The 11,386-nt window shown below is 43.6% G+C and overlaps 1 long non-coding RNA gene across 2 annotated transcripts; it reads right to left on the minus strand.

Moving 5' to 3' along the window:
* Positions 1-354: 354 nt before the first annotated feature.
* Positions 355-10,749, minus strand: LOC139614165 (uncharacterized). Of its 2 annotated transcripts, XR_011686915.1 has the most exons (7): positions 7,987-10,749; positions 7,302-7,511; positions 2,580-2,903; positions 1,907-2,414; positions 1,689-1,802; positions 1,368-1,593; positions 355-1,259 (listed from the first exon to the last, which is right to left on the minus strand). It is a non-coding gene; the product is annotated as an uncharacterized lncRNA (long non-coding RNA). The 2 variants fall into 2 exon arrangements; XR_011686914.1 differs by having other exon boundaries at positions 355-1,593.
* Positions 10,750-11,386: the final 637 nt, after the last annotated feature.

An 11,386-nucleotide genomic window follows, 5' to 3' on the forward strand; every position in this document is an offset into this window, starting at 1 on the left:
GGAAAAATTACAGGCTCTTACATCATTTCTTGGCTCTGAGTGCTCTGGTGTAGTGACTGTTGTCTCTGCCTGGCGTCCAGGTTGGCAGTTTGTGTAGAGATAAAACAAACTCTGAATTTCTAAGCTTCAGAGGTGTCCAACCTTAAACTTGGGACAAAGCCAGGGGTGTTAAGCCAGGCTCATCATCTCCTGGCTGCAGCTTGGTACGGACATATGAATGTTATTGATTTTTGCACGGGATAAGAGAAAAGTGAAAAAGCTTATTTCCCACAGTATTTGTCCAAATGTGACAAAAATATATTTTATCATTAGGTTTAAGAATTTGTTGGAAGACTTGAAAGGGTTTCACCTGCATACATATTAATATAACAGTGTCTCCCAAACACAAGATTTATCCACAACTTCTTTGCATCAGATAATGTTTTTATACATTAAATGACCAGTTTATATCCTTTGTATATATACGGTGTATTTAGCAGTGAGCTGTTTGGCTATGAGTTTGATGCTACGGTTAAACAGAGGAACAAGAGTAGTGGAGCATCAGGTCTGCTGTTTAGCCTGTGGAGGTTTACAGATGCTGTTTACTTCAGCCTCAGGCTGGATGACAGCCTGCAGGAGGAGGAGGAGGAGGCAGAAGTGGTGTTACACTTAATGTATCAAGGTGAAAAATTCCATGCTGATGTTTAAACCAAATACAAAACACATGAAGCAATAGTTCTCACTTCTAAATACTGGTATTTCTACCAGAATGTCAAGAGGGCTCAAGAGGCCAGATGTTATGATGTCAGAACAAAGAGCCTTATGGCTCCTCTCTTACAGCCAGGAGGACCTGTTGACACTTTGTTTAACAAAGACTCACTTCACCTTAGTCTTCATTACTGTTTTTATTTCCTCTGTTCTATGTGCTGATTCTCTTCTGTGTTCTTCCACAATACTCAGACTCAGGGTTCTCAAGCGAGGACTTAAGGCCACTGGCCGACTGCTCGTCCACCTCATCACCTCTAACATTTTTTCATCCTGACTCTCCCACACCCTCCAGCAGCAGACATGTGGGTGGTGGTGGCAGGAGCAGAGATGGAGGTGGCAGAGTAGCAGGGGCCCAGGATGGCACAGCTGTGCGGTCGCCCTCCTCCTCATAGGTGAAGGTGCTGGGAGCAGGCAGCAGACTCTCCTCTGATGGGCTGTGGAGGCCTTAGAGCAGGGTGGGCATGGCACCGTGCAGGGTGGTCTTCTCCTGTGTGGCTGTGAATCCTCTGTACCTACAGAGTCAGCACACAGCTGAACATCAGATATGTGACGTTGGTGTGTCAGCAGCAGTTTATGAAGATAATAAAGGTTATAGTCTGAGCAAACTGTAAAATAAAGACCAGACTGATGACGTTGTAGTAGCCGTTGTGCAGCTAAGTTTGCTGCATGTTTGTGGCACATAATAAAATCTGATGCTTTTCACAGTCATGTCTGCTGCTCCTGGCTGCTGTAGCATTTCGTCTCGGACCTGGTCCTCCCCCACACCGCCGCTGCTGCCTGTCCTCATTCCACCTGGTCAGTCCCTCCAGCAGGTACATCTGGAGGTAGCAGCTGGGATGGTGGTGCCTGTAACATGACTGAAATGTCAGGATTTAAACACCAGAAGAAGAAAAGCATTCAGAGCATTTGTTGTGTGTTCAGACATCTCGCCTGGGATGAACCTGTTTGGGTGCAGGTGGAATGAGTCCAACATTGTTGACCCCAGTAGACAGGGAGAGTCACCCCACCCTTGGTCATCTGGCCTGTCCTGGATACAGGCGGACACCAGGTGGATCCTGGATGTGGTGACAAGGAGGATTAGAGTTCAGTTCTTTAACGAGATGAAACAAGTGTTTTGGATTAAAAATCTACAACTTCAGACCATCAGAAGCAGCTGTACCTGGATACATGTTTCCTCAGGGTGTTCCACATCTCCCTCTGTCAGTGGCAACAATGTACAACTCACCAACTAACTGATGAGACACTGTCTCCTGTACCTCATGGGTTCAAGGGCCACAGTGCTGAGCTGTCTCCCTGATGGGCCAGGCATTCCCCCTGCTGGAGCAGTTTGACACCTTGGCCCACCTCAAGAGGGACTTTTCTGAACTCTGGACAGAGGTGGTGACTGTCAGAGCTCATGCTAACTGTTACTCTCTGCATGAAGCACCATATGTCCAGTCTGACTGACATCTCTGACCATGCAAGAAACAGGGTAGCTGCTGCATGTCTTTCTGCGTCCCTCCTGCAGCAGTCTCTGTCCACATAAAGGACAAGCAGAGGGTCCTTCCTGGCCTGCTGGTCACGTTCTGTAGCCCACGGACAGAGATCAGGATCTGACCCAGCTCATGACCGACACTGGTCATCCACAGAGTGGTACCGGCGCCTGCTCCATCCAGCTTCCAGGTCACCTGCAGAGAGCAGGAGTGTGTCATCAATCAGTGAGGCTGAGCAGTTCACACGAGATAAGCAGCAGTGTCAGACATCATAGTGTGTTAACATATTGTTAGCTCTTTTTCTTGGTGGAGTTCATCTTCAGGATGGAGCAAAAAGGTCGACATCACTTTCATCCTCACCTCATTAATCCTGGTGTAGGTGGCCAACAGCTACCTGCTGCCAGGTACCAGCTCCATCTTCAACAGAATGGAAGAGGGGGCAGTTGGCGTCCAGAGGCCTCAAATATCCTGCAGATTTGCAGGAAGTTTGTGCCTCGCCTCATCCACTCTGTCATATGCTGCTCAACCAGGAAGGAGCTAAGACAGCTGCAGTGTTGTCCAGTGTGTGCCCTGTCATCTGTGCCAGTCTGTTGTGCTAGCACTACGGGGAAGAACTGCTGGAGGCAGAGGTTCAGCCGTCTCCTGATGCACTCTGACCAGCCGGCTACCTTCACCCTGCAGTACCTGTGGACATGTGGGAGAAAATGCATCTTTACACCCTGTTCCTGCACTCTTCTATATTATGTACTCCGGGGGGTTAGGGTTTGTGCTTTTTCCTCTCTCTGTTGCCCTTTTGGAGCCTTTTCTGTGACTTCATGTTCCGGTTACTCATATACTTAGCCACAGTATACACAGCACATTTACTTATTCCCATAATCATAGAATTGGATGATTTAGCAAAATGAATAAGCTGCATGGTACACATCAATGCTACAGTTAGCAGGCTAGCTGTTTAACAGGTAATAGTGGGCTGGTTTGGCAGCAACTTAACTTTTAAAATGAAATATCTAATAGAAGATGCGATCTGTACAATTCATCTGAAACAAACATCATCACGCCAAAGTAAGATCATTCACCATATAAAGCCGTCAGATTGTCCACCCCAACACTGGATCAACTGACCCGTCCCTAAACTGGTTCCAGTGGTCAGGGGGCTACTGTCTGGTTAAAATCTTCTGCACTTGTGGTTCCTTGTTCTAAGTTCAACCTAAATGGCTCACCCTTGCCACTTTTGTTTCATCTGAGGTCTTGTTTGATCATGATGTTCACTATCTTAGTGAATATATGAGCATGCTGGAAAATCCTAATTATATTTACACTTAAAGTAGATGCACTCCATGAAAAGGATGAGGATCACAAAGTTATTACATTTCCTCCAGAAGGAAACATCAATATCTGCAGCTAATTTCATGGCCAGCCATCTTGTACTTCTTGAGACATTTCACTCAAACCACAAACATCAACAAAAATATGAGCCATCCAAAATCTCAATCAATCTAATAGTTGAAATATTTCAGTATGGACCAAAGTGGTGGATTGGCTGAAAATATTGGTCATTGGAAACAAACAGATTCCAATTTTTGCAGAAGATCACAGGCTTAATGATGGAGGACCAAGGATGGGCAGTAGCATGATGAGCTGAATGGAAAGCACCCATCAAAACAGAGAAATACATGAAGTAAATGGAGCCAGGGAGAGGGAGAAATAAATGGAAGGGGAGAGTGAAAGTTGTCTTGTGTAAGTGAGATTAGACTCATCTGAATTAAGCAGTCACCAGTAGTGATGTGTCAGTCGCGAAAGAGACGGCTCTTTTAAGTGAACGATGGGAGCCGGCTCACGTCCGTCGGCGAGCCGTTTTTTTTTTTGTTTTTTTTTTTTTTTACTTTTCGCTTTCGGAAATGTTACAGTTAGATGATGGTGGTTAGTTCATAGAGACACCTAAAACTGTTGGATGCTGCTGTTTTGCACATTGTATTATATTTATTTTTATTATGTTGTTTATTTATTATTATTTTTACTCTATACCAAAAACATTTTGGTTTTATTTTAACAAAGCACATTTACTTGATTGCTGTATTTCTATTTCGATTTTTTTCAGTACTTTACTTGTTTTGTTAGGTGTGTGTGTGTTTAAATAAAAAAATTTAAAATGTCAATACCTATTTTAATTTCTATGCTTAGGTTTTTATAGGCATTTTCTATCTGCTTTGTGTAGCAGAGTGGTTCCTCAAGCAAGTTAGAGTTACAAGGGATTTTACAACTGTAAATGCAATTGGCTACAGCAATTTATTGAAATTTAAGTGATATATGTGTTCAAATACAAATCACAAGTCAAAACAGTGCTAAATTTGGCTGAATTCTAAAAGGTATAAGTAGTAAAATGGAGAGCCGTTTGGGAGCCGAAAGAGCCAGCTCTTCTTGGTGAGCTGAGCCAAATGATCCGGCTCACTAAAAAGAGCCGAAATTCCCATCACTAGTCACCAGGCTGCTGCTTCTCTTATCTATTGCCAAAAGAAAGAGAATAATGTAGAGAATGACAGTCATCTTCATCATAGCTATGCTAATAAAAAGCTGTACTTTTAAGAATTCATTACACACAAGGCTGTAATCGTGAGGTTGTATCAGGTTTGCCTCTGACAATAGATCTCAGTTAAAAGCTGCTTCTCCGGTCATATCGTGGACCAGCATCAGTGTCGTGTCCTTTCCTATTTTCTCCGGTTATACATCAGAAAGTCCTTGTGGTGAAGTTTTGACAGTGCCTGACAGCATGCATGCACACATCATATGGAGGTCTCACAGCCTCTCATATTAGACATCAGACAGTTCAGCCACTTGTCACAGGGCTAGATCCTCCACAGGTTTTACATACAGCGTCTGCTGTGCATGCATCAGGACAGCCTACCAACGGCCTCACACCAGGCAGGGGCCTCAAATCGCTTCCTCCTCTGTTCTTGAACACATAACATGACAAAACTGTCAGTGATGACCTACAGCCTCGGCTGTATGATGTGGTGCCCCCCTCACTCCCTGCTACAAGATACCCAGCACGGGCCCCTTTTTCATCTTTCTGTCCCTGCTTTCTATGCATACAGATTGTGTTGGTTTTTCACATGCGGCCCTCAGGTTCACTGACAGGCCGTGGGCAGAGTGTCATCTCTCAGGACTCAGGTATGAAAATTTTACTCTTGTTTTTCCTTCTTCACCTCTAACTGTTCATTAATGATGTGTCTAGATCGTTCTTTTTAAGAGTTGGCTTGATGACGGTATTTTTCAGAACCTGTAGGAACACATCTGAGAGAAGAAACCACAGTATATAAAGACTCAGTGACGTCACCCATAGGTTTCTGATGCACAGATTTTGAAGCTCAGATTGGACTGCTCCGCTGTCACCACCTTGGTGTCGATTGCGACAGCTCTTTGGACAAAAATGGGCCAAGGTGGGGCGTGTGTGGAGCCGAGACCTTGGTGCATGCTGGTTTGTGGCAAGAATACACTCAAGCACACACACCCTCAGTTTCACATACCTTTTAAACCTTGATAAAATGTAAACAGGTGAGTTGTATAAAAAATCACCTCCCGTACAGTTGTCATGAAGGAGGAAATTAGCTCTAGAGACCAGAACAGTTTCTGTACCAGGCTGTAAACATGTTTATTTCTGCTGTAAAGTTGGACATTTAACATGGGAGTCTTTGGGGACTGACTCACAGAGGAACTGCAGCTTTTGGCACTTCAGAAGTTGCTGCTTGGGAGACTTGGTGACTATTTGTAGACGATCTGAGGTTATGCGATGAAAAACAATTATGAAAAAGCCTGTTGGCAGAATAACAAGGCAGCAGCAGGAGATAAGATGTTGTATAATGGATTTCCGGTATTAAGGATATAGTTTAAGTGGACATGGGCAACACATACCTGCACCTGATATGGAGGTATTGACTGCTGGTCTAATTTTCTGAATTTTGTCAGTGAAGAAGTGGGCAAAATTATTGCTTGAATTAGACAGAAATTCTTGGGCTGCTGGCAAAGGAGCATTCGTTAGCCTGTTGACGCTAGCAAATAAGGCATGTGTCCTATCATTAGCATTAGCTGTGTCTCAGTTCAGGGGCCACATCTTTCAAAGGCTGCATTTGAGGACCAAATGTATCATGGTGGCGTGACAAGGCTGTCCCATTTCAGAGCCTCCAATGCGTCTGGGAAATGTGTCCTTGGGTTTCCGCCATGTGGAGGATCCAATTGTTGGATCCTTTGTCGCACAAAACCTTTCCCAAGATTCACTGCAAGAGACTAAGATGGATTCTGAAAAATAGAACAGTGGCAGTGAATGAAAAGGATATCTAGACCAGACCATCTCATTTCAGCTTGGCCTTCACGGTCTATGTCGTCTTCAGGGGCCACACCTTCATAGACTTTGTCCTCCGAAAGATGCGGCCCTCGAATTGGAACACATCAATTGTTTTTGGTACTGATGTCAGAAAAAAGACCCACCTTGCATTTCTCCCTTCCAAAGTATGAATGTGAAGTTTCTCTTGATAGATGTCATAATGAGCCAAGAGATTTGTTTTTCGCCACCTGCGTTCAGCTTTTCAGCAATCTCTCTTTTTTCTTTCTCATTGACTGAGACACAAGAGAGGGGGCGGGTGTGAAAGAGAAAGCCTGAATAAATATTTCACTACATAATTTTGTCATCACCTCTTTCTGAGCAGAGATAGTTGCTCTCAAAGAAAACACAGGACGGATCAGAGAGATCAACACCAGTCAGTCTGTAGTTACCAAGAACACACCACAGTTCTTTAGTGCTTCTGTCCTGGGGGTTGTCGACATGGATGTTAAATCCCCAACAATAACTACATAAAGTCAATACAGATTAAAAACAACAATTCAGTACAGTCATCAAAAAAAGGTTGCACAGTAATTAAGAGACCTGGTGATATTTAGGAACATAGCTCAAGAAGACAAATATGAACCAAAATTTAGGGGAGAGAAAAAAATGAGAATACGATGGAGGGATAACCTGGGTCCCAGCAGTGACCAGCTTTTTCAGCTGGTCAGTGAACTTCAAGAGGGAGGTAAAGGGGTAATTGGTACCTGGAGAGGAGGGTGACCTGAGTGGGGTTTTGAGAGTGAATCCTCACAGGCAGTTGTTGGTGAGGGTGGTGTAGCATCCTCCTCCTCTTTGCTCAGATGTTTCTCATGATTACAGCTCCGTTCAGGCGGGGGCTGAGGTGGCTCTCCTTCAGGGTTTCTGTCACCTTGTGTTATGTCTTCCTCCTGTTTTGATTCCTCTTGTCTCTCGTCCTTGGCAGACGGAACAGATGAGCGAAGCAGGAGGAAAAATAGGTTATAGATGACATCTGACTTCAGAAGGAAAACGTTAAAATTGTGAATAAAGTGCACTGAATGGACTGCGCATACAGTTGACAGTCATGTGTTCAGTGCCAACAATCTGCTGAATCTCTCAGCTCCGGGCCACTGATAAACACCTCAGCATTCAGAGAGCTGACTGTGTTCAACAGATCAATAAAGTCTTGTTTCAGCTTTTCAAATTGCTGCTTCACTTGTTGCATGCAGTAGCATGTTTTTCACAGCCACAATATGCATAACTCATTCTGTCATGTCAGAGATCGTTTCCTTGGGATGTGTTTTGATGTTCTTGCTGCATATGCTTCTCCCATCTTTTACAGCAAAATCACCCACAATCAGTTTGAGTTTGATGCCCAGTCATTAACTTTCCCTGTAGCCCTTCACTTTTGAATTTACTCTCAGTCCTTACCCTTCTCTGTGAGGGTGAGAGGTTATCCAGGTCATCAGACGAAAGATCAAAGGTCCTGCGATAGTGGAGCAAATCTGCTCTCGTGCCGCACACTCCTTTGTTTGGGATGTTTTGCTTTTACTGCTGTCCATGGCTGTGTCCTGTTCTGTTCTTTGCTGGAGCTGAAGAGGATGATAATTCAGGTCAGCCGGCCTCCTCACACATATCTCATGGTGCCGGGCGCTTGTTACTCATTCTCCCTTTTCCCAGGGAAATGATTTACTCTTTGCTCCGAGAGAGTTCCAGGGAGAACTGCCACTTGTGGATTTATTATTCGGCATACAGCCCTCCTGTTTCTTGGCAGTCTTGTTAGTGCTAATTAGCTGCGTGTTAGCATGCTCTGTCCACTCTTTTGAGTGTGTGGTAAAGTGGTATCGTTCGCACACAGTCAGTTACCTCCACGTTCATTTCTAACAACTGAATTTTGGTTTCCAGGACTGCACTCTTCTGTAGGAGTTTGTGGTAGTCATCTGTGAAGAAGGGGGATACCTTGCTGCTAATTACCTTTGGCTAAGTACTATGTATGTATATTGAGGAGTATACATACACACTGAAAGGAGTATCTTTTGGGGGGTAAGGGAGCAATTTTACTCAAATAACAGTATAGAAAGTCAGAAAAAGTGGGTCTCAGTTGGGCTGCAAGCAAACTCTCACTGTAGATATATGATTTTAGCTTAAATTCAAAAGTTACTATTTATCTGCTGCTGGTTAGGTGTCTATGAGGTAAGGTCCTCATCTCTATCAGCCACATTTTTATTAATGCGTGATCATTTGATCACCATGGTAACACAGATGTGCATCAGCATATGTGCGAGGAGTTTCCCTGATGCAGCCAACAAGTCCTTCAAATTAAACAACATAATGTCATTGGTTCATGCCCTCCTGAGCAGCAAATGAAAGTGAAAGGAGTCTCTCACTGAAAGTGCTCTGCTGTTTGACCAGCAGGTGATGGAGATGTTTGAGATGATGTTTAACAGTTTGTGCAGCATCCTCCTCCCCACAACCATCTCCAAGGGAAGCACCTTCCTGGTCAGTTTGCTGCAATGCTGCTGCCCCAGCAGACTGAAATGTTGAGCTTTGGGTTGAAAGGTCAGGTGTAAAGGAGGAAGAGGAAAGGTAAGAGGGCAGGTAGTCAGTAATCAGGAGGTTGTGGTGCCTCCCTGCAGATTCTGGAGCTTCTCTCTCAGCAGGAGACTCTGGATCTTGTTAAAGACACAGGGAGAGGTCAGAGAACAACAAAACTGTGGTAGTTTTATTATAGTTAGTTGGCTCCGTTCTGAGTAAAAACTCTAGAGACTGTTGTGGGAGAAAATCCAGGAGATCAGCAGGTTCAGAAACATTCAGACCAACAATAATGTCACACTCAGTCACTTAGTCGTTGAGATAACATTTTTCCCTCATTCTGATGTGGTTCCATCACATAACAGAAAATGTCAGCACAAATTACAGTAGGCCTCTTTTTAGTCCAGGTCAATAATACTAAAAAATACCAGCCCAACTTTTTGAATTCCGTTCCTTCCACTTACTAGTCCACCAGTGCTTCCTCACTTTCCGGTAGTGACTGATGGTCCAGCTAGTGGTCAGAAACATCTTAGAATCCCCCTAATTCCAAATTATTGATATTTGTCTCTAAAATTGTAGCACAGTGTGGCACTCTCGGAGGTTGAGTTGGAGCGTGAAGTGCAAAGATGATGAGAGCAGAGTGCACAGAGCAAGACAGCTGAGAGGAGAAAGAGTGGAAGTGAGTGAGAGGGTTTGTTATTGTGCACATACATGGAGAATAACATACACAGATATGTTTTTGAGCATAGAATAGACTTTATTTGCTCATACCACCTTATTCTCTGCATTATAGCAATTGCTCATTGAAACATATGTATGTATATGTAATGTCAGCAAAAATTGTTTTTTGGGTTGTATTTTTTGGTGGGCCCCAACATAATGAAATAATCAGAAAGAAACTGAAAAAAGACCTTTCTTGCACTTGCACTATTTTGTAGGCTGCTAAACTGCTAAAGAGGAAGTGATTCTGTGGGTGACTGTGCTGTGCACTGACTACAGAGCAGCCTGCTGCCTGGTGTAAGACTTTCTCTGTGTCATTCACTCTCAACATGGATAAAAGTATAATAAGAATCTTCAGGGGAAGAGTCAGTATTTAGACATTATATCTAAATGTGGGACTGTTTACTGATATCATAAAATAAAAATAATCTGGTGGGCCAGACATTATTGCTGGCGGTCCAGTTCGGGCCCACAGGCTGCCAGTTGTCAACCACAGCAATAGTTCTTGCCTTAGGAAGAAGGAAGAAACAAACAAGAAGAAAGAAAGAGGAGGGTTGACTATGTTTCTTATCTCCCAGTTTTTTGGAAGTGTGGAAATAAATCAGTGAAATACCCCTTTAATCTCACTTGCAGTGAATTCTGGGATAAATCTGGGCTGCAACAAATACAACAGTTATGTTTTCAGGCAAAAATCTCCTGTTGCCTTGTTCACCTGAGCCAGTGGTGAAAAGTCAACATGCCCCGGCTGCATCACAATAAGAACATGGATGAATTCATAACAGGAAAAATGTGACCAAAGACATGCTCTAATTCAACATGTGGGCAACAGAGATCAGCTGGTCAGTGTGATTCCTCTTCGTCAAGAAGAGTGGAAGCCTGTTGCTGCCCAATGTGGATATAATCTAATATTCCTCTCGGGGCGTAACAAACCCTGGGTGTCCTCTGCAGACAAAAGTGTTCACTTCTAAATAATTAGAATATGCAAATGAGGTCTGTTTGCCATTGTGAGAGGTTAAAAGCTGTATTATCGCATGAATTGTGTGTGCAAGCAGGATCAAAGCTGACAAAACATCCATTTGTTCACACATCAAACAGCCCGATGCTGGCTCTGAATTACAAAACAGCGGAAAGAATGAAATCAAACATGTAAGTATTTGTGATGAAGACAGAAGAAGCTCTCTGGGCATTGCTCTTGTCTGGAGTCAGAACTTTTCAAGTAGAATTAAAATGGATCAGGTAGATGGTGACAACATCAACAGGTTTACTGTCGACTTACAGAGTGAAATCAAAGGAGACATGGTGATGACTTTCACCTTCATGTCACTTTATTCATTTTACAAGAAATGTTGACTATTGCATCATCTCCCACTGGGTTCTGTCCTAAACTTTGTCACAGTAGGGATTCTGAGAAAACATTTTTTCTCAGCAAGACGTAAAACTAACAATAAACTTTCCTTTACTAAAGTGACTCAGAATAAAAACCTAATTTTAGGGGTGACCCTAACCCTTAATCACCCATAGCTGAATGGTTAGGGCACATACTATGTGGGCACAAGTGCACAGAGCAGGCAGACCCCTG

The sequence above is a fragment of the Trachinotus anak genome, unplaced genomic scaffold, assembly GCF_046630095.1.
Source record: "Trachinotus anak isolate AG129_WGS33_773 ecotype Australia unplaced genomic scaffold, CSIRO_AGI_Tana_v1 ptg000033l, whole genome shotgun sequence".
In the NCBI taxonomy this organism is placed as follows: domain Eukaryota; kingdom Metazoa; phylum Chordata; class Actinopteri; order Carangiformes; family Carangidae; genus Trachinotus; species Trachinotus anak.